The sequence below is a fragment of the Gallus gallus genome, chromosome 3 (genome assembly GCF_016699485.2).
Source record: "Gallus gallus isolate bGalGal1 chromosome 3, bGalGal1.mat.broiler.GRCg7b, whole genome shotgun sequence".
In the NCBI taxonomy this organism is placed as follows: Eukaryota; Metazoa; Chordata; class Aves; order Galliformes; family Phasianidae; genus Gallus; species Gallus gallus.
In genome coordinates this window covers 756,748-779,516 of record NC_052534.1, presented here as the reverse complement: position 1 = coordinate 779,516, position 22,769 = coordinate 756,748, and the positions used below count along the sequence as shown (strand labels likewise).

Here is a 22,769-nt window from a genome sequence, read left to right as displayed (position 1 = left end):
GAAAGAACAGTAAATATTAATGTTTTGATTCATGATAGTTAAGAAATGATGCTGGAAGCTGTTGCAGACCTTCAGGTGGTAGTATTGAAAGATGATATCAATGTAGTTGATATCTGCTTTGATAGATCAAGCAGTTTATATCTCTTATACAGTAGGGTAGCAGTATTTGTGGATGGTCTGCTTTCCTGTATTTGTTTTAACTAACTAAAAGAACAGTAAGAAACAATAATTGACCTACAGTACAGACAGTGGTAATGACAAATGAGGAATAATTCCAAAGGCATGTGCTAGCTGTATTGGTAATGGGTAACTAGTACACTATCTTTTACGTGGAAGCAGATGGAAAGCTAACTGCCTTTAAATCCACCTGATAGACAGTTCAGCCTCTGTGGAACTGACTATGCCCTGCAGAAGTCCAGAGTGACAAGTGGCTGCTATTTCTTTAAGTTTATCAAGGCTCCAGAAGGATTTAGGCATCCATTAAGCAAAGATCTATTTCACAGATATCTGAAATTGGAACTGAAAACACAGTAAAAACAACTTCTGAAAACAGGTAATAAGTAATAGCATGACTTTGGGATTAGAAATGTTCACAGTATTTCCGTAGAGCTGGCTGCTACGCTCTTCACTATATCACTCTTGATATATCTGATGAGTTTATTAAAGAACAGTTCCTTCTGAGAAGGAATATTGATATATTTTAGGGGCACTTTGAAGGGCCAAGCTCTGCAAGCAACTTATGTTTGGGCTATGATTCTTCACCAGATCTCACAAGAAAAGAGTAAGTCTTCACTGAGGCACCTTCAGGTCAATGAGCTCCATGTTTGTTAAGTTCTGCTTGAGCTCACCAGGTATTTACTGGAAATAGATGTGTCTACCTGCCATAACTACAGTGGATGGGGAAGACAGGCAGTGTAGTGTTAAAGGCACTTGCAGTCAAGTGCCTATGAAAGCATTTGCTAAAGTGATGGTATGTCCCTTCTGTCAAAAAAAACCTTGTGTGTGCTTTCAAAAACACAATGATGTGTTTATCCATCAATACTTCTTTTAATATGTCTGCTAAACAAGTTCCCCCTCTTTCCTTCCTACTGTTTCTTGTTAATAAAACATTGATGCTTTAATCCCCGCAGCACAAAGTTCAGAAATCTTAACATGAAAAGCAGTTGTTGTTTTTTTTTTTTTCTTGAATGTGGTAATGATTTTTACAGGTTAGTTTTATGAAGACAGGTTGAACTCTCTGTAACTCCAGATGAAGCACTATATCAATTTTACAAGAGTTGTTCTTATTAATCTGCCTACTGATAGTATCTGTAAAACCCCAGTAAGGAAAGCAAACCATGTCAGGAGAAAACTGAATGCATCTGAGATGCTCAGAGTATAATTGTACTGAATTCCTGTTCTAGCAGTAAACTGCACAAGCATTTAGCTTCCCCGTGATATTCCCCATGTGAATTTTGCTGCTGCTGGCAATACACACTCTGTTCTTTCCTTACATTTGATGCCAAGTGCTTGGAAACACTTTCAGTTACCTAGCTTCAGCTCTTCGGCCTGCTTTATTTAGAATAAATAAACTACAGTCTTATTTATTCCCATGTGACCCACATGGCTTGGAGGAGAATATGGATCTAACTGAGAGCACAGCTTCACCTTGTGTTCTTCAGTATCATATTCGTAGACAGACACCTGAGTTATAACTGCTTTTGCAGGACCAGCAGGTCTGGAAGCTATGTTGTATTAAGCAGACTTTCTGCAGACCTCTCAGGGACTCATCCTTCCTTTATTTCTCCTGCAGACTGTTGGGTTTGGAGTAGATGGTTTGTTGTTCTTTGGGTTTTTTGTTTCCCTCTGCAATTTGAAACCAAGGCAAGACCTACTGAAATTTCTGAGTTAAATGGAGGCACATAGGGAAAAAAGGAGAATGTTAGGAAAGAAGCTGAGGCAGGCTCCTCTAATGTGAGTATTAGTCGAGCTCATTGCACCACAGCAATGCTGGCTATTTAAATAAGGGAAATTGCAACAATTGGTCTTAGTCTATACACTAAAATATGTGTGTGATTGCTCCTAATTGTGTAAACATATCTCAACATTTCCCATAATGTACTAGGCTTTTTGTTTGGTATTCATAGAGCATGTGTTATGATGCAGTACTCCCACTGTTAGACTATTCCTGTCTTACTAGAAATGATGGGGTCAAAGTGTCCACCTCTTCTAGTTAAATCTGCAACAACCTCATCCTTTAACTAGAACTGAATATGTCACTAGGTTAATTCTTGCCTCTCTTCTTTCACCTATATTCTGAGCCATGTGTAAGTGATTTCTGTAAGGAAAGTTCCAGTAAGACTGTGAAGAGGCAGAAGGATTCTGCCAGCATTTTGGTTTTGATGCGTTTCTTAATTAATGAATTGTGTCTAAGAAAAATAACAGTAAAGGTTTTCATAATCAGTCAATGTAACATGTCATTACAAAACATAGCAATGTTTTAAAAAAACCTATAAATTATCTCAAGTATTTTGGGATATACTGGTCTTTGTAGTGCTGAGCTACTTGGAGGGCTTCCTGGGCATGTCTAGTCCACTCCAGCAGTGTGGAACCAGAAGACACAAAGACCTCAGCTCATGCAAAGTTGGATTAGTTGGACTTCATTGTAGTCCTACTATTTAATAATCTATGAATGCTATTTGTCTGTAATATGTTAGACCAGTTGTTAGCCTTGCATTATGGGTGTTTCTGCTTATTGCTTATCTATTAGATTAGGTAGTAGCTATGTCTTGGCAATCTCAGCTTCAGCAGTGAATCAGGCTCTTCATACTGTTCATTGATTTTTATGCTACTTTAACCACTGCTCGTAAACAAATTCCTCAAATGCAGTGGGGGATTTCTGAGGCATCTGGTTCCTCTTTTAGTTAGTACTTTAATGTTTCAGAGGCTCAGCTATAGTGGTTTGTTGCCTTTTAGTATTTTTGGTTTTGGGAACTATTTCAGCCGTTTATCTTTTCAGCAGAGCTTCAGAGGAGGGTCATATCAGACATCTCATGAAATGTGAGAATCCTTTTCCTGTTGCTGGACTCTGCTAGGACACCGTTACAGCCACTATCTATTGCTTTGCTGCACACCAGCAATTCAGTCCTTACTTCAGTAATAACACTGGATGAGGAGCTTGCCTTTTTATTGTTGTTTATGGTTCAGGCTTATGAGAAAGGAGTGATTTTTCTGGCCAGTGGGAGTTGTATATTTGGTTTGAGGAGAACAAAAATTCTGCCTCTGACTCTTCTACTGCTGTTCAAAACAGCTCCAACACAGACTGCTAAGAGTATGATGCTTAATTTATCCCCTCGTTCTCTTGCAACAAATGCACAAATGAGAGCTTTACATCATTATGCAACATCTAGGCGTCAATCAAGGCATGTCTTAAGAGAAGCTTTAATAATCTTCATGTATGGTGTTTTGTGTAGTTGCGACTTATATCTGGATGAGCACATAAACTGGGTGCATGCCTAACCTGATGACTGTAAAAACCAGCAAAAAGCATAGAAATGGCTGCAGACGGGGAAACAAACTGCTTAAATCTGTTGCAGAGAATAGTGTTTTCATTACACAGCATTAGCCTGCAAAGCTGCTCAAGGACTTCGATGACATTTCCTATCTTCTGTATTGGTCTCATAAACAGGAAAGTGGAGAAGAAATCCAGAGGGAAATTCTCAGTTTGTTTTTTTTTTTTTCTTTCAGTGCTATTTGTAGGAACTCTTCCTGATGCATTTGGAAAACCTGATTTGTTCCATACGTGCCTCTCTGAAGATCATGTGACTCATATCTCAGGTCATTCTTTTAATGCCCTTTCTGTTAAAATGAGTACCTTTAATATAATCATTGCACAGCCTCATGCTCTCTACAGGAAAAGTTCCTTATATCACACAGAGAGGAAACTCTGCAGCATGTTTTGAAAACATAAACGAAACAAAATCATTACATGGATCCTTCAAATTGTTCTTTTTCACATTTCTTCAGGTACCCTCCTATTTCTGTTGTGCACATTTTAATAAATATTCTGGCAGGCCTTTTGATTAGAAAGAAAACCATGCAAAATAATGGCTTATGAGAGCAAATGAATTGTGACTTGCAGTTGTGAGCAGTCATGCAAAAAGTGACTCTCCTGCTGCTTCACCTCTGATTAGAGGATTGGAAAAAAAAAAAAAAACATTAACAAACATTATTGCTTCAAACCACCGTTTTGGGATATTACTCTCATAGCATTCCATACAAATAAAATTAATAATAGTTTCGTTGAGTTACTTTCTTGGAAGTTACTTTCTTGGAAGTAACGCTACTAAGGCGTCTTCAGGAAAATTAGAGAAGGAGTTGCAGACAATGACAAAATATTCTGATTTCAGTTGTGAATGTTGAAGAGGCTTAGGGGTATTTGGTGTTCTCTTTCTCTGACACTTCACCCCTTCAGTCTCAAGAATAAAGCAAGTCAACTTTCATGTTTTTGGGGAAACGGAGCCTAAATGGCTCTTGATCCTCGGTTGTGAATAAGTTGAATTCTTTTTGAACACTACTTAGGAAATTTCTCTTGAGAATAACATGGTATAAAATAGAGTCCTGGTTTTATTAGAAAAGCTGCTGTAAGTGAGACTTCTTTTCATGTAATTGCTTGGGGACCTTCATCTGATCTCTCCACTTCAAGCTAATATTGTAGGTCTTAATTGAGTAAGACTCCAATTGAATTGGAAATTATAGTTTACACAGTGAAAGTCACTTCTAGAGCTGAATACCTTGACCTTTGTCTTGGGAGAAAAAAAGGCTGTGACTTTCCCTGCCCTGCATGCAGATTCTGGAGTACCTCTCACCCAGAGTCTTGGCACTCCCAGCAGGAGCTCCCCTCTCAACAGGTTCAAGCATGGGGACAAGTATTTTAGTCCTTTTTGAGACACATCATGGCCTAGGCTTCAAGAATGAGGTTTTAAAAGAGGTAGAATAGAACGGGACTCTGCTGGCTTTCTCTTTCTTAGTTTGGGTTGTTTTATGAGTGTACTACTCATTGCATTTTTCTAAAACTTGGGATTATCACAGAATGCCCCAAATCCTCTTGAAGCACAGATAAAAATCAGTCAAAGTTCCGTACCTGAAGTAATGCTTTCACTTAGGACAATTCCAGGTGTTGCAGAGTCCTGGGAAGAGAGAAATCTGAAGAGTTTTGGGCTTATTTCTGAAGAAGATTGAGGATAAACAAAGAAATACACATGGGAAGAGAGCAAGTAGAATACAGGTGTAGAGAAGGAAAAATAGTACTTAAAAACAGCAGCTGTCCTACATCCTAGAGCCTAGCATGGTGTATGAGAACAGGGCAGCATGGAGGAGTGCAGGTTGCTGTTATCCACAGATGTTATCAGGAAGGAAATTCTTGAGTGATTCTGTACTGGAAAGGAGTCTTCTCATGAATGAAATCATTTGTTTAAGCTTATCAACTGAGAGCTTTTTGGTGTCTACTGTCAATCTTATTTAAGAAGGTGCTGCAAAACCCCGCTGTTGCCAGCTTCGATCTCCATTGGTGCTAAATGTTGCAGCGTCAGTAATTTGCTGTTGCTACTAGAAACACTTATTTTTCCCCAAAGAAAGGCCCATGTATTTATTGATGAGACTGCAGGGTTTGGGTTTTTTTGTGTGATTTACAGTTAGTTTTTGTCTTTCTGTCTCTAAACTCTTTAAACCTCTCTGTAGCTAGGAAAACAGGCAAAAATGATTGCAGATGGCTGGTAGCCTACACATCCCCAGACTCAGAAGCAAGTTCCCAGCCCTGCCTCAGTTCAATACTCAAAAGTAATTGCCAGGACACACAAAAGGTGTTTCCCTAGAAGGAATCCTTACCTGAATTGAGAACCCTTGTCTGTCTGTTTATGTAATTTTGTGCTTCCTATTGCTAGAGCCGATCAGCTGTTAGTGCTGATGCTTTTCTCATGAACCCCTTCAGAAAGATGCAGCAGCCCCTGGTAGCTTAGGGCAATCATTGCTGTTCTTGGATCTTCCACTCCAATCCTACTTCATGACTTTTCATCGTGTCTATTAATAAAAGCACACACCCTGATTTAAAATAGAAAGTGATTTGTGGGCATTTTTTTCATTTATCTTTTTTTTCCTTTGACTTGCCTTCCTTTGCTCACGCACGTTAAACTTCAGGAAGGCTGTTTATATAAGCAAATAATAAACTTATCCTAGTTCTCAACATCAGGCAAAATTTGAAACTTCTTCAAAATGTTTTCACCCATGTTATTAACCAGCCTTGTATGAACTGTTGGGATGGAGTCAACAGGGGCAACTATCCTTCTTGGAAGGCAAGTGCAGGTCACAGAACAGCGTTTGCTGCTGCACGGACATTTCTCATGCTTTGCTATATTTTTATACTCTTAACGACATCTGTGGGGACCATAAGCATCGTATCAGTATTTGTATATGAATTCAGATCTCCAGTACTATGACAACTTATTAGCATAAGGAGAGCATGCTGAGAAAAGTAGAGAAGCAGTGAGTGAACAACCTTTGAAGCCTGCCATCTTTCTCTGCTGTTCCTCGTTAAGCAGCAGAACAGGACAGTCAAAAGCGTTGCTGACTTGTGGCCAAATCCTAGAAATCTTCTCCAGCAACAATGTTTTGGCTTTTGCAGCTTTTATGGAAGAGATAAGTTATCCAGATAAGGGTAAGGTCTCTGTATAATTATCAAGGAGTGCCACACTGCTATCCATCAGAGAGTTAGCACAAGTTTGGTGATGTCATGAGCATGAGTGCTCAGCCAGATTTCTTCAGTGACCTACCTTTGCTTTGATCTGAAGGTTTTTGTCTTCAAGACATTTGCATTCCCTCAGGATTTGTCAGAATGACAATGAAGTATTACTGCATTTCTTTTAATGAGATCTGCAGTAACAATCTAGACAAATATAAACACTGTCTGCAAATTCAGATGAAATCTTGTCTGAGAGTTATACATTGCCTCCTGGGAAAAATATTTTAGTGGAAAGAACATACAGTGTGTATTTCTGCCTATCTCTTTGATCATGTTGATGTTCAAGACACCCAGTGCTTCTCCCCCTCTTTGAGGACATGGGATACTGTGTGCAGTACCATAGTATGGTGCACTGCTGAGGTACTGCTATGGGTGCCTGGTGAGTGAGAGAGTCTTTTTGCCAAGGCAGAATGAATTATAAAATTATTAATGATCAGTATTAGATTTGCACAGTATAAGATTTGCACACTCAGTATTCATTGTTTGGGCTCATATCTTTCCTTTTTGATTTCAACTTAATGGAATATTGTTTAGTTCTTTTTCTGGTGAAAGGACTTAAAGCAAGAAAGGTGGTCAGCACTTTTCGGTATCTAGAAAACCTGTCTTTGATCCTATGTCTTCAGGCTTACAGTGTTTTAGAAGGGGCAGCTGGGGGTAGAAGAAATGAAAATCATCAAACTTGGATTAGAAGAAAAATAAGGACTTCTTAAAAGAAGGTTTTCTCCCTCTTACTCCTTTTGGGAAGGAAGAACTTGTAGCAAACAGATGGAAAACTTTGGAAATGAATCAGACAGCATAGCACCACTTATTAAACCTGCAAAAAAGAATCACTGTATGAAGATGGATCGTTTGGAAAGCTGATTAAAATTCTCCATGCAATCTCTGTACATCTGCAGATTTCATCTGGGTATCTTGCAGCCTTGGCGGATGGTTTGAAATATTCTCTTCTAAATTGCCCAAAATCTCAGTCCTGAGCAGTAAGGGAAGAAAGTGAACTGCAGCAGTGTGAAAGGGGCAAAATAACAGCTTTGCATCTGTTCACAAAACAAGTAAAAATTGAATCATCTGCTCATATAGCTGTACCATACCCCTTGTAGCTCATAACACTGTAAATTTTAGCCCTAAATTTTCTATGTAGATTTCATCTTGTTTTATGTGGAATAACAAAAATCACTATCAGTGTATGCAATGTCTTTAGCCTTGTACTTTGCATGTTCTATGCATCACCTCTGCAAGAGGGGAGAGGAAAAACATGGCAGTTTAATTTGGTAACATCTCCTAAAATTGCTCTTTGTTCTACACTCTAACTTGTAATAAGACTCTTCCTTTAATATAGCGTTTGCAGAATCAGTGCTTCACTGAGCTGCTGAATAAAGTTTTAAAGCCTGCACTGTCCTGCTTGACTCCTTTGGCAAGTGTACGTACTGTATTAGTATTTAGTGCTCTGTGGGGTGGGTTGGATCATTCACTGCAGGTTCAGAGAAGCAAGTTGTGTTCTGAGCTGACATGCTATGTGTAGTCAGGGTTCCTGGATTCATCCTGACTGCATATAATGCAGATGGATTGGAGAAAATGAAAGCAATATCTCCTCAATTCAGTTTTTTTGGCTCAGCTTCCAGGACGTGGAATTGTAGGAGATAAAAACTGCTGGTATGGTTGCTTTTGTCTTAGGCTGGATTTTTAAGTCTTGAGTACTGACCTACTTTTTGCAGCATCTTTCGGCCATATCTGCCCAACTATGGAAGAAGTGCATTTTTAATTCATCCTAGCAAGTTTAGAAATGGTATAATGAATACTTAATTCCAAACGTTGTTTTTTTTTTTTTTTTCCCTCAATGCATGCTTTTCTCTTTTCTCCCTTTAAACTACTGATGAAGACTGCTCATCTAAAAATATTTCTTCAGTAATGGTTTGTTTCAAGAGTGCTTCTTTTGCAGCCCATATAATAATTTTATCCCATTGCTGTTATGGCAGTGACAGATGATGCTTTCTTCTTTTTATTTACACAGCTCACTGATATAACAAAGAACCTTTTTCTTACGTTGAAGCTTCAAAGCCCTAGGTGTGCTAAAAAAACATGCTGCATTTATTGTCATTTTTCCTCATTTTTTATCATTAGAACTATGATCACTTTTCTGTATAATGTTATTCCTGAAAGATATGAAAGGAATAAAAAATGGTCTACTTTGAATGAGACCAGGGAGGCTGTTTTCTAGTGAATATTAGCGTCAGAACTACTGTGTGCGTGAGTTGCTTTTGCAAAATCAAGCAGCTGAGTTGTACGTAGGATAACAGGACAAACAACGCACTTCTTAAATGTTAGCTTGACATTGCTGAACAAGATATGAGCATCTTAAGAGGGCGTGTTGCAAACCATAAGCCAAAGTGAGCTTGTTAATATCATAGCAAGTGGTCTAAGGTTTTTTTTTTCTCGTGATTGGCCAAATTCCTCACATACTGAGTTCACGTTGGTGAATTCTGTCTCTTCTCTTTCCTGACCTGTCCACAGTCATATTGCCTTGTTTTGGAAAGGAGAAATTCCAAGGTGTGTGGGGTCTAGATTCCTCTGCTGTGAAGATAACAAACACAGGCAAGCTCTCTTAATTAGGTTTTCTGCCAAATATCTGGGAAATGTGTTTTCAGTGTGGAGCATTACCAATCATAACTACGTGGCTTTTCTTCAGATTCACCAAATAAAACCTAAAAAGCTTCACATTTCATACTGAAAGAAATGTGTTCATTTTTCATGTCCATCAGAAGGCCCCTGCAAATCTTTCTAGTCCATGTAATTTCAGCTGATGTCACTGGCCTGAATTTAATAATTGCAGCCTAACGTTTATAAATATTCTCAATAGGTGAGAGAGTCTCCTGGCATGAGGTATGTAGGGAAAAGTTGAGATCTGGAGATTCATAAGACTCATGTATATTCCTATTTTCTTTCAAAGTGTCTTTCTCTTTGCCTGTAGGCGCCATTAAACAATGCAGAATGAGAAAGAAGTGAGAAAACAGGAGGTGAAAAAAGTCATTGTGTCTCATCTCCACTACTATAAATGTTACTTGAAGGAGAGAATGCCATTTTTCACTCCAGCTTCAAAATAAGCCAGTAGGATTTCAGAGAGGAATTTGCTTGACTAAACAATTAGAAAGCCAAGCACAGACTTTCACCTCTTATCTACATGCCTGCTAATCCAAACACAGATTTCAAGAAGGCAGAAAGACTGAAAACTTCTCTGTGCCTGGGAAGGTAACTTTTGTAGTGGTCGAAGGAATCAGCAACAGGAAAAAGTAATCGCAGTGTTACAGCAATTAGGCTGAGGATTGCTTTTTACTTGGAAAGTGCTCTTTAGTGATGTGTGGAGTCACAATACGTGTGTAGCTATCTGTGTGTTACTGTTGTATATTAGCATCTGGTTTTATGAGCAATATTCTATTCAATGCAAAGGTACTTCTCAAAAGTTGAAGGAGGCAAGCTAGCAGAACTTGTCATGCAGAGTCCCATGCTTTTCTGGTAGGTAAGGAAAAAGTTGGGATGCTTTGGTGAAGACCTTGGAAAATAGTCACTTTCCTGATTGTGCCAGGGCGTTTAACTGCAGCAATCAGAAAAGAGTATTTTGTGAGAACATCTGTGTGGAGACAGATGGACAGACATTGGAGTGAAATGAGGGTGGCAGAAGGCCCTGAGAGATGGCTGAGGTGCAAACCAGGTTTGACTGGGCAACTGCAGCCCATCCCTGCTGAGATGTGTTACGCTGAGCCCTTCAAATTCCTTACAGAATGCACTGTGTAAGAAAGTGAATGGGAATTTATTAGCCAAGTGATCAAGTATCTGGTTCCTTAAAGCTCTGAGCTCTCAGGATTTAGTGAAGTTCGTAGAGCTGTAGGCTTTCCTTCACATCTGAGTGACACAAGCAACTTGTAGCAGGATGTTCACAACACCTACCAGCTATGTTCACGTATAGATACTGCAGACAATGAGAGCTTTAATTGCTCTTTAATTTTTTTTCCACGTTACTCAAGAAAGTTGCTCACTGCTTGAATTTTGAGCATTTGTTAGCAAATCTCCTTGAACAAGCAGATGTCTTCCAAAGCTTCCCAGCACCCTTGGCATTGCTCATACTGTGGCCGCGCTCCCAGAGGCCTTCAGTACTCAAGATATCTTTGATTCCCTCAGTCACAAAGAAACTTATTGCCTGCAAATCTGCTGATGAGCAAAGATGAATTTTTCTTGAACTGTTTGTTTTGTTTGGGTTTTTTTTCTGGTGAGTTTTGCCTTCCTCCCTGTCAAAGGGAGGCTGTTTGGTTTCTATGGGCTTGTTTTTCGCATCTAAATACTTACAGCCATGCTGGAGTTGGTAGATCAATATTTATTTTTAACCACCTGAGTGCTCCTAGCTGGTAGGCTTATACACAACACTAAAAATGGCAGGGCGCTGCTGGGAAGTAAAAATTATGAGTGAAAGCCATTGCAAAGGAGGTATAATTTTGGACAAATTAGGGTAAATTAAGTTTGCTGTGGGGAAATAAGTTAAAAGAGTTTGTGTCTAATCCACGCATTAAATGAAGTTTCTCTTTTTTTGCCCAAAACTCACTTTTTCAGTGTAGCAGGCTGTTACTTTTACAGCTTTTCTGGTGTTGTATGTCAAGCCGTAATTACACACTGCACATTGTGTGATGGAGTGAGGCTGCAGTCAGTTTCCTTGTTTCCTGATGGTGTGCTGTTGGAATTGGAGCTTGGGGTCAATTATTTGGTTACTGTGGCTGCAATTTGCTTACCTAGAAGAGCACTAATACCCATGGAATAATTTCAGACTGATTTGCTGTTAGGCAATCAAAAAGTATTGTGAAGAAAAGCTGTTTTTTCATATTCTTCACAATTTTCTCTTGGTTATGATCCTGCCTTGCATCCTGTTTGCCACTGGGTTGTATCCGTGCCTGCTGTGAGCAGCTCCTTGCTGGGTAGTGTGCAGTCCCACACAGGTTGGGCTGCTGTGCATTCTGCATTTTTGGCTAGGACTGAACTGAGCTTCCTGAAATTCGTTCTCTTTGGAGAGGATGGGAGGCAGAGCAGAGCAGGGGAAGCAGCTTTGGGTGTCAGGAGCAGCATGGCTGTGTTAGCACATGGCTGTAATTGAGCCAGCTCAGACACTGCGGACAACATAGATGCATTTTTGGCTCCTGAACATGCTGATTCAGTCTGCAGGGAACTGTCTGGCTGTCTTGGTTGACTCAATGATGCATTGCATCATCGTGAAATCATTTATTTCACTGGTGCATCTCTGACCTATATCAGTGAGTGTAAAACAGTTAACTTGTCTAGGAAAGCAACATTGTGTTGATTTATTTCCAAGGCTGCCTTCTTTTTCCAAATATCACCCTTGATACCTGGGTGTTTTCACTCTCTCAGATGGTTGTGCTCCTATAGTGAGTCTCATCCCAGGGAAACTCCCAGAGGAAATCAGGGCAGGATGGTTGGTACTGCCCATCTCTGTGTGGGGACGGCACTTCTGTCTCTGCTGGTTTTAATTCCTTCACGTGACTTGAAAAAAGGAAATGGCACCAGTGAACTCACTAACCAAGACCAAAATCAATGGGAGAGAAATGTAAGTTCAAAGAGTTCTTACAATGCAGCATCATTAGTTTTACACAGCCTCCTATGTTCTGCAGTAACAAGAAGCATAGTGGGTAGCAGGGGAAGAAAGCAGTTACTGAATTACAGACCTTGGTGTGGTAGCTGTCATGGGGTGTGATGGAGCAGGGGAAAAGAGTGCTGCAATTTAAACAGAGTAAATGCTTATGATAATATTTTTACAGCTCTCTAGTGTAGATTCTGCTGCCTGAGAAATAATAACATATCTAGTTCTAGGAGTTTTTAATCAAAAGGGAAGATATCCGAAAGTTTCAGACAATAATGGGAAATCCAAGGGTTATGTTGTTTTGTATAGTTTCTAAATAACAAAGCCTTGAGCCTACAAAACTTGGAGGCAACGCTGTCTTGTACACATAAGATATCTGCTCTTGACAATAGGCAATGGCCATATGCCCTCTTAGTATTTAACATGCTGCAGATAAAAGCCAAAACTGCAAAAATGCAGCTTAATTAGATATTGAGTAAAACTGTCCTAATATAGGAAAGATCTATGAAGAGCTTAACATGGAAGAATGACAAAATTAATCAGTTTCTCTGTGCTGTTAATGGTTCCTGTGCTTGAAAATGGATGGAAACTTTTAACTAAAGGCTTTGAATAAGTACTGACCTTTACTGTGTTTAGATTGGTGACTCTTGAGCAAAATGATATTGCCACTGTTGCTTTCTACTTATAGCCAATGAAGTTATTCCTTCCACGCACGTTCTGGGTTTAGCTGAAAATTAGATTCTTCTCTACATTTGCTTTCATGGCAGCATGTGGCATAGTGGTATTGGTAACGCCTTGTGTTGTTTTCTTACGATGCTATTGATTCCGAGTAACCTTGATATTCACTTTAAGATCTTGGTTAATTTCCTAAACATAACAATTAACTATCCAACAATTTAAGCTTCTTCACCAAATTTGGTAAAATCTGCCTTTTCACTGCTGGAAGACATAAAACATGAGTGACCCAATTGCTGTTTCCCTGTACTAATTTAGAAATGGAACTTAAAATGCCATGGGGCAAAGTGGGGTTTCTTGCAGTGCTGTATGTATTTCATTAACTTCTTCAGTTGTCTTAGCAATGCAGAGGCAAAATGATAGCTGACCTTCGATTAACTTTCAAGCTCCAAAAAAAGAGAAATGAAATATTTAAAGGGATGATTAGTAGAGCTGCTAATTCACACAAGCCTAACTCTGGTATGCTTCAGGGAATCCTTTGATTTACTGTTCCTGGAAGTGAAGGAAACTCTTTGTGGCAGATGCAGAGGGAATTTCCTAGGTGGAAAGGAAAAAACTTAATTCAACTACTTGCTGAAAAGAGATCTTTAGGGAGTCAGAGGAGATTCTCTGCAATTGCCAGGTGTGGAATTTCTGAGAACTAATATAAATCATTAGATTTATTTAATTAATGTCACATATATGATCATCGGTGGTTTTGAACTGGTGTAACTAACTGGAATTACGTGCCATGCTGGCTTCTCACTTCTGCATTTGTTCAAGGAATGCCGTAACAGGTTGGACAGAAGGGAGGAGTTGTAGGTTTAGGATCGGTCAGTAGAACAGCACATCTGGGGTGGCCATAACTTTTCCTAAAGACAGAGTTAAACGTTTTTGAAGTATCAAAAAATCAGGTAAGGGAGGGCTGCAAGTTTGAAGCATTAACATTTTTGTCTGTTATTGTAGGAATTACTGAAAACTAATCACCTCTTCTGTGTGATGTTGGTGATAGAAGCTGGCATTTAATGGCAGTCAGTGTTTCCCATATAAAAGAAAGTAGATGAGGGGTGAATCAGCTGTAGTCTTACTTGCTTCCCTCCCTCTCCCTCTGTTTCTCTCCCCTCTGCCTCCAGCAATATGCACAGCAGGCACTTATTTCATTGGATTCTGACAAGCTTTATCATGCTACTTAACCTCCTTTCATTGAAAGCCCTTTGCAAATAACAAGCATATGGGTGTCATTTTGGGCACCATTCACATCCAGAGTTTTGTTACAAGTGTGAGAACTATGGTTCAGATGCTCATATGTGGCTTTGCATGTAGCTGTATAATTTCATTATTAAAGTGCTCCTAAAATTTCTATCTGCAGATAGTGTGACGGTGTTTATGAATCCATCAGTCTGTTCAATGTGCAAGTGGATATAAATCCATTTGTTCTACTCATGACAGAATGCCCAGTGATCTCAGTCGTGACTCACCAGCAGCTTTTGCATCCATGCAGTTGCTGGTGCTTGAACTGTGTTGTGAAGACGGACAGCTGGGTAAGGCTATGGTGCAGCCACAATGATATGTAGGAAAGCCCTCAGTCACTTCCCTGTTTCTTTGGTCCATTTCCGTTTTTCATTGCTCTGCTACAAATCACTTTTCCCAATAATTCTTCTGGAATGCACTCCAGGCAGCTTTCTACGCTTCCCATAGTTTTCAATTTAGTAATTTACCAAGCCTGAAACCTCATGCTGAAACTTGTCCTTTCAGCCCAAAGTCCCTAATACTGTACAACCGTTTGGATGAACCCAGTAATTACAGCAAATAACCGTGGTTATTTTACATCATCTTCTCCTACTGATTTTCCTATGTGCTTGTCATATCTGCAGTGTCACTATGAAGTTATTAGGTAAATAATCCTAAATGAATGTCAGTCCAATCTATTGTTCTAATTCTATACTAATTGTGTAAGGCAGGTGGGGATTGTTTAACGTTTGCAAAGGAGATGGAGATATGAAGTGGGATTTTGATTACTGGAAGTCAACATCTCTTATCAATGTTAAAGCAGTGTTTTACTAGAACTTTTTAATTTTTTTTTTTTTAATCCAAATATATGGAAATAAATGAGAATGTTTCCGAAGATTTTGGGGATCAGATTGCACTGGTGATTATTACATTTCGTGGGATATAAAAATCCTGAGACTGAAGAAATGTTGGGACTTTTTTCCTAGTGAAACAATGAATATTAGGTCAAGATATGTGAATGTTTATAATTCCCTGCAGAAAAGTTTCAGGCACCTGTCCACAAGACAGAAGGAAGTGCACTATGTGTTAATCTGGAAAAGCAAGGAATAGCAAAATGGGACACCTGATGCAAATACATACTGATTGCAGTACGTGGTCAATTCTAATGGATGTTGCATGTATTTGTAGCTAATTAGCTTGCTTCCTGACTTGTTATGAGTTGTATCACTGTAGCCACAGTGAGACCAAGACTAGACTTCCATGGGGCTACCAACGAACAGATTTGTTAAATGTTCCCAGGGTGCCAAGGAGGAAGCTTACACTGCAAGGGACACTTGAAGCCCTGCTGTGCACTCAGCTGTTCTTGCAGTGCAGTTACAGATCAGATCAAGTACCCTCAAAGCTGTGTCTTCTGCTTTATGGCTTTCCAGAAAACACTCATAAGGTTGGTGGGGAGGGATTATACTCTTTGCCCTCAGGGCTTTGGATGCTGTTGTGGTTTTTTTTTGTTTGTTTGTTTGTTTGTTTGTTTGTTTGTTTTTTGTTACTGAAGGGCTATTCCTTGTCACTGGTGGTGGCTTGCCATTGATGGATGTTGTAAACCAGCCCTTGAGGGTTTCCATCCAATATGTGCCCTTTCTAAATGTGATCAGGTAAGTGGAAAGTAGTGCTAGGTAAACTACTACAGCTAGGTAATGCTGCACCTGCTTAGTCCATCCCAGGGCATGCCTTCTAACAAGTATGCAGTATCAAATATGAAGCAAAGACAGCAGTGATCCTGAGGTTGGTCCACCTCACTGGAGAGGAAGCTTGTGCACCTCTCTTCATCCTGAAGTACAGCAGGAATAGGGAGTGGGATGCTCTGTGCGTGCAGGGCAATTTGATTTGAAGTGGCTTCAGTTCTGTAGCTTTCTCTAATAAAGAAAAGGGGAAATAAGCTTACACTCCCTAAAACATGAGTGATGATGACTAAGAAAGTGTCTCTTGGTGAATAAAGTTACTATAAAATATAACCTGAAAAAAGAAGTCTACAGTTAAAATGACTTGAAATTGCGCTGCTGTGGTGAAGTTTCAAGTCCCAAATTATCATTTGTTTCCATTATCAGTTTCAACTCCTGTACTTTACATTATAATTGCATGAAAGTGCTATTAATCAGAGCCCAGATGTTCCTTCTGATATTGTTTGTTATATAGAAGGAAAATATCTATTTTTGTTAGAAAACATTAGAGATAAATCTAATTCTGATGCTTGCATTTAAATGCTGTTGATACATGTATGATGCATCTTCTGTTTCCCTCACCTCCCCTCTTGCTTCTGTAGTCTGTATGAAATACAGCTTTCCTGGATGCTCAGCCTCAAAAGAAAAAGCAAATAGGCTCGTTTTGGCTGATCAGGACCTTGTCCAGCAGAGACTTTTAGTATGTCTGAAGAAGGGTATCCCATGGTGTCTGAGCCCTGTTGGTTTGGCCAGCCTCATGGTGAAAAAGTTCTCTCTGGGGCACAGGAACTTGTGAATAATCTTTTATCTTGCAGACAAATAGTAACTTGCTAAACAGGCAAGAACAAAATATTTTTCTTCCTCCTTTTCAGTCAGTCATGTTTTCAAGCATGAGGTATTGTGCATCAACTCTAGTTACACATCAACAGGCATGCATGATGCAAATGCCTCTGGGATAAATGTAGGTAATTACTGGCTCTTGACAGAGACCAGATATGATGGAAATCAATTTGGAGTGACTGGTTTCCATTTTGTTTGCCTTAGACATATCCTGACACTCTTACACTGAACCTGTTAATATGCTCTTGATTGTAATGCGTTTTCAAATAGTTTGAAAGGTGACCCCACTGTAAGAATTATTTGCTGTTAATATTAAACTTCTCTAGAGACATCGTGCTCTTACTGCACAGTTATCAAAGGCAACCACCTGTATTCTGACACTGAGAAACTCAAACACAGTTGAACTTTCCCATGTATGTAACTGCCTGCTTTATATTGCTGACCTCGGTGCTGTTAATTACAGTGATTAATTCTGCTTAGCTAAGGATGTACACCTGTAGGCTGTGAAGCTCATTTTGCCCTCAGTGCTCTGATATCCCCTTAGAAGGGGAAAAAAATCCTCCTTTCGGCCTTAAATCCTTTTTCCTCGTTTCCACTGGTAAAAAAAAATGGTTTTTCAAACATGCAAATTTGTGTGCAGTGTTTTAAAAGCTGACGTGTTTGTGAAGACAGTGACCTTCCCTTCCACATGCATGGCTTGTTCTATGTAGCCATGGGATAGAAGAGTCACTCTGGGTTAGAGGCAGTGAGCAACTATAATGAATGGACACATGCATATTCAACACATAACGTGGGGGATGTCCCATGGGATGGCACTGCTGTGTGGCTCTGGCACCATTCCCTGGGAAACTGCTGGTGGCAACACAGTCTCTGCAAATTACTTCTGGTATTGGAAAAGTGACAAAATGGCCCATAACAAATCAGTAAGCTTTGTCTCTGACTGCCACTTGATAGCATCTCACTAAACTCTACTTTGGGAGTGCCCGGAGGACATAAGGGAAAAAGCAGTGTTAAAAGAAGATAGAAAGCATCCATCTGTCCCAAGTGCTTTGGCTGTTTGTATGTATCTCCCCCCCTGCACGTGCATTGCTCTGGGAAATGCCTATCACCCTGACAGGGAGCCCAGGACAGCTTACTCTGTTAGACTCAGCCTATGGTTTTGGTCAAGCCTAATACTGAATTACACTTCTACATAGCTCACAGGCTGATGTGAAGTGAGTTTCTCCTTTCCTCCTGTTATGTTGGTTACCTGCATATGCTATCCTTCCTACACAGTGTTGGCTTCCTCTGGACTGTATGTGCTATAGTGGGAACTGCAGGGCTGTGATGGCACTTGGGAGCTGTATCTCAGCTTGTCCCAAAGGGCTTGGCTAAATATATATTTATACATTAAGAAACATAACTTTGAATTCAATGAATCAAGAAGCTTGCTCATGTTTGCACATATTTTGCTTTAGTTCAAAAATGACATTTTCTTTTTTTTTTTTTTTTTTCCCCAAGAAGAAAACTATAATAAGAGTTAGTGTTGCAGGGAAAAGGAGCAGGAGCAAGAACTTCAAGCCTCTGGTGTAATAACTTAATCTGGGTCTTGAGTGATCTCAACTTGAATGCTTAAAGGTTCACAGCACCTATTAACTATTCCATTTGATAGCTAAAGGCTTAATTAAATAGTAGTATGCTGCTAGAAAAACTTCAGGATTTGAAGCACCTGCTGCCTTTTGTGGGTTGGTTTGGTTTTCTTTTGATTGGAATTGGAAAGGAATTGCATGCAGGGGAGAACCCTAATGGGTGCACTGTCTCACTGGGGAAAACAAGGGCTGCAAGTCCCCTTATAAACTTCCAGGGGAAGGTACAACCCCAAAACAAAGTGGCTTTTAAATGGCATTAAAAAGTCAATTCACTTTATGGCAAAACTGTTAAGTGCATTTTAATCTACAGAATTTATGCATATTTCACATTTTCATCTTGATTTGGGATGAAAACAGATACTGAGTTATCACAGCTTGCCACTAGGCAGCAGGTCTGAGTTTCAATCCATTCTGCTAACCACCCAGCAACTACAGGTTTCTTATAGGCTTTATTCCACATTTCTCCTCGAGTACCAGTAAAAACAGAAAAGCCATGATGGTTTTCTCAAACCGCCTTTCTTATAATGATAAAACTAACAGTACTCAGATCACCTGGCTTCTACTCCATTCTCCTGCAAGGGAGAGATCTGCTCTGTGATTGAGCCATTCGGCTGCACCATGCTGCAGGTTATCTGGCTGTGAGAATGGACTGTATTTACCTGCACCGGGGCTGCATTATGGAACAACTGAATGTATTCCCTCTATAAATGGGGATGTTTATCTGCCTTTGGCGTGCAGGCTAGGAAGGAGTTATCCCCCCTGCAGCTGGCCAGGCGAATAAGACATACCTGCTCTACAACTACTGCATGCTTATAGAGTTTGTTCCGCAAGTCATCTCCATCCTGTGTAAGGAATGACCTCTGTCCCACACTGGTGCATGAGATCTGAAGCCTCAGCCCCAGGGAGCTGAGAGGGGAGGAATTGGGACAGCACCACTTTGCTGAGTTCTCCGGGAGCTTGAAGTCAGTGCCTGACCAAGTGTCTGCTTTCAGATTCTGGCTTGTCTTGGTCTAAAAAGTGCCCTTTTATTCACTCTTTGTTCTCGTATGACAAGTGTTTCTGTAGTTCATGCAGGTGTTCCTGCCTAGGCCTGGCCTTGTCAAGTAGGGGCTTTATTTTAATGGTAAAGTGAGTGAGAAAAACTGTCATTAAATGCAGCCTCTCTTGCTGGTTTCTGTGCCCTGCTGTGTTACCTGTAGGGTCTGTGGTGTTTTGTTATGCGTGCCTTCAAACCAATACCTTGCTGGATATTTTTATTTCTAATTCTGCTGCCCCACACCATCTCAGACTTCGTTTTTTCCACTTTAACTGCATTAGAGGCATGAGGCATTTATGCTGCCACTTCTCTTGGTACAGCTTATAGATGTACGCTACACAGCTGGTGAAATGTAGCTATTGCAAATGCATCGGGATGATGGAAAGTGGGAGTAAATAAAATGGACACTGAACTTGTAGCACCTCTTCCTTCCCTCCCCTCCATTTTTACTGTTGGCAAACAGGAGGTAGGTCACCATAGTCTGTGCAGATAAGAGGGCTTTCTTATGATGGTTGCTCTGAATGATGTGGAGAGATGGGAACAAGTCTCTGTTCAGGAAAAACGTTGACCCAGAGTAAACAATTCCAGATCTCCAAAGTCACACTGTGGAAGTCCGATGTATTTTGTCAAGTGCCCAAAATCTGTCTGCAGCCATGAAGAGGCAGAGGATCTAAAAACTGTAGAGAAGAAAAACAGAAAAGTAGCAGCAGAAAGTGTAAAAAATTAAATACATGAATTGAAAGTGATGGTGAAAATGTTCTTCTCACTCGCAGTCCTATCCATAACTCCTGTCTAGCATTTAAGCCCATCTATGTGAGTGCATTGGACATAGCCAAAACAGGCAGAGGTGAAAAGAGATGACACAATTGCTACTTCAATAAAATTAAATTTATTATTTTTTTAATTATTTAAATTTACTTGAACTCTCTGCAACTTCAGTAGTTATTAATATCCCAGCAGTTGCAGTTTTCTATACGTGCCTCCTGTTGCTCAACTAAGAGAATACTTGATGCATCAATCCCGTTCCTACTGCTTTTGTCAGTAGGAGAAAGCAACATCCTAATTGCTGCTGAAGTGGCTTTTTTCCAGGAGGCAGATGCTACTATAGGGTATATTTGTTTCAAATAAAAGTTACTTAGAACACACAAATGACTTCACCTATTGAATGAAGGGTGAAGATATGTCTGCCGCTCCCTCTCTAAATGGATAAAGCAAGAAGAGAATAAATATAGATAAACTTGTACACACACAAACATACTCTTATCTTTTGGAAAGTAAAACATTGTGTGTACTTTCCAAAATGCATTTCCATAGGGGACATCACATCTTCGTATGCATCCATGTCAATAGGTATTTCATCCATTAAAATAAGCTGCTTTTGATGAGTGCTAAAAAAAAAAAAGTGAAGAAGTATTTCTTACTAGTTTGGGCCATCCAAAGTCACGGTGGTCGGGGAGCTAATCTCAGTGAAGGGCTGCCTCTTTTGTCAGAGGAAAATTCTTCAGTGGAGCTGTCTTTATCTTTGGCGTGCTCAGTAATACCTTTCCTTGCTTGTTTCTGACTTAGTGGGAAGGTGCCAGATGGTTGTCAGCAGTCTGTGCTGTGGTTTGATTCAGCAGCTACCGTTGAGGTTACCAAGGCCTATTGAAAACTCAGCTCTCTGATTTTGGAGCTGCAGGACAGTCACACAACCCTCCAGATCTTGCTGTCTGTGCTCTGCTCTTTAGGAAGGATTGCTTTTACTGCCTGCTGTAGTTGTGTATTACTGTTGGTAACAGAAGGAACACATAAGGGTCTCCTACCCTTGTGTGTGTGTTGGATGTCATACTGGGTGTCATACTTTAGTCAACCTCGTATTTGGTAAGACTGAGCCCAAGGGGTAAAATCTATTAGTCCTTTCTCAGCCAGTGAAGGGTTAAAAGCAAAAGTATTTACTGGCAGGTGAAATTAGAGTATTTGTGCCATTGTTATTCTTTTGCCTTTTTTGATGCCTTTATTTTTTTTTCTATCTCCCATCCACCTATGTACTCTTTGAGGGAGTGGAAATGGTTTATAAATGGCTGATCAAAGCATGAAGGGAACAACTGCTTCTCTTGGTTTCACAGCCTCACTCTTGCAAATAGACTGAACTGCTTTTAATTGAGACATGAGTGCCCCTATGTAACTTCTTTGCTTGGCAGCAGCGTGTGTACACATTGTGTGCAATTGCACAAGTCAGATTGCCTGCACTCCCGTAAGCCTTATTACGCTCTGCTCTGCTTCCCTGACACCCCACTCCACAGAAAAAAAATATGAACTAATCTCTTTTCATCTTTTCTATAGATGCTCTTGTGTAATAGTCCTACCACAGCATTTTTGTCAGTCATGGACTAAATCCAGGAATGCATTTAAGCCTGTGAGCCCCATTTAGCTTATGCTCTTGTGTGTGTACATGCTTAGATGTTTTTCTTGATATTTTTCAGAAGAATTCAGGTCAGGGATCTCTGAAGTACTCATAAATCCTGTGTATCATCAGCAGGGGAGGGATACCCTAACCTATCTGTTCCCAGAAGCCATGAGCAGCCTCTGAAACTTAAGGAAGTGGTATCCACAATGGCTATCTGGCCATAAAGTGATAGAAAGTAGCATAAGAGAAGATGAGGATTCCAGAGGCTTCCTTTCATAGCATCTATTGAAGGCTTTTAAGGGATAAGGATCATAGAGATGTGAATTGAGATGGGAGAAAGCACTATTTATAAAAACCTATCAAATGATACTTATCAGCTATATTTGGATTAGCCTCCATTTGGATTAGTCTCAGACCATCAGGGATTACTTTCCTAAGGCAGAAATTCTGAAGGAAAAAAAAGCTCTTGCAATCTATCATCAAAGTTTGTGGTTTTCTTTTCACCCTGAAGTTAAATGCTGTTTCCACACTCCTACCCCCGCAGTGTCCTCCTGGTAAAGGTTCAGTGTCCCTCAGTGAAGGTTAGGCCTTCTGGACTCCTGAAAGGGGACCAGGGAAGACATAGCTGTGAAATTGGAACTGTCTTTTCTTTTCAGCATGCTAGCAAAAAAACATGACAGCAAAGTGCTCTCACAGCCTGGGAGAAGTCATCTGCCTGACTGTGCTGCTGACAAGCTGTTGATGGCTGTAGCTCCTTTAATTTGCGATGCCATGTTGGCAAGAAGAAGGGATCAAAGCCCATTTTTCACT

General features: G+C 40.1%; 1 long non-coding RNA gene across 4 annotated transcripts in view; it reads left to right on the top strand.

Moving 5' to 3' along the window:
• Positions 1-22,769, top strand: part of LOC112532111 — a 191,000-nt gene that overhangs the window by 84,687 nt on the left and 83,544 nt on the right. Inside the window, exon 4 of one of the 4 annotated variants that reach the window (XR_005858956.1) lies at positions 3,727-3,816. The exons of the other annotated variants lie outside the window; for them this stretch is intronic. This is a non-coding gene — a long non-coding RNA (uncharacterized LOC112532111). The remainder of the gene's footprint in view (positions 1-3,726; positions 3,817-22,769) is intronic. 4 annotated transcript variants of the gene reach the window in all.